Here is a 1,124-nt window from a genome sequence, read left to right as displayed (position 1 = left end):
ATATTATCGCTTATCGCAATAATTTGTGAGACAATTAATAGCCCAGCAAAATTTGTTATCGTGACAGGCCTAATCATAACTAGAGTGAAAAGATATATTTTCTCCAAAAATGTTGTGAACATTTAAGGCTAAATAACTTCAACCAAAAGAGATTTGTTAAACTTTAAAATATTTAGAAGAAAAACTATAGGATAAAGTTAAAGATGTTCCAGCAGAGCAGTAGGTGAAAGCTATTTAGTAAAACAGTACATATAATCTAGAATTAACGCAGCAGTAGCCAAAAAYTWATATTTTGAGAACAGKTGCTAAAAGTAATTCCAGCAGAATRGTAGATAAAAGCTAGAATTACCAAAACAGCTAAAAGTTTTAAATGAAGCTGAGAGCAGAGTCTTAAATAGATTTGAAGTGTTCTCCTTTTTWCATCATCAATGTTGTAAAWAAAGTTAAATATTTTTTAAAAAGTATAGAAATGATAAAAGTGGCAGCTGCAGTGGTGTCCAGCTGCTGCAGCTCATCTGCTTCAAGGTTAGACATACGATGCGTTTAGAGATGGTATTCACAATCCATCCATCATCTTTACCTGCTTTTTAATTTCAAAGTCACTGGGATCACATGTCATATTCTGGTTATGACATGTGATCGCTATGAATATCATGTCCAGCTGTCACTGTGGGAGGGGGCGGGGTACACCCTGAACGGGTCACGAGTCCATTACACGCCCACATACACGCAAACAACAGTTCACTCTGTCATACAGATAATTCTCCCATAGCAGACAGCTGTGGGCCAGATCTGGTGTCAGTCTGGTACGGCAAGTGTTTTGTCAACACGACTTGGGCCAGGTCTGGCAATGATGGAAGTGCTTAAGATGGCATGCCACAACTGTACCGGTTGAGCTTAGGTTTACGTGGTCTTGCTCATGCATGTGTAACCCACCCAATGTTACTTATTTTGCAAGTTGTAAAGATCAGAGCATAGGGTTATCTAAGTCTAGGTTCTGAGGAGAAGTATAGTTGTAATTAAGCCTTTTTGTGACTTATAGGATCTACCCCAATGATACTCAAGAAACAATCTAAGTTTAAATGAATAGAAATTATATTATTTTTTCATTATCAACTCAAATG

Source organism: Austrofundulus limnaeus, unplaced genomic scaffold (assembly GCF_001266775.1).
Source record: "Austrofundulus limnaeus strain Quisiro unplaced genomic scaffold, Austrofundulus_limnaeus-1.0 Scaffold242, whole genome shotgun sequence".
NCBI classification, from domain to species: domain Eukaryota; kingdom Metazoa; phylum Chordata; class Actinopteri; order Cyprinodontiformes; family Rivulidae; genus Austrofundulus; species Austrofundulus limnaeus.
Note: the sequence above shows the minus strand (reverse complement) of the source record.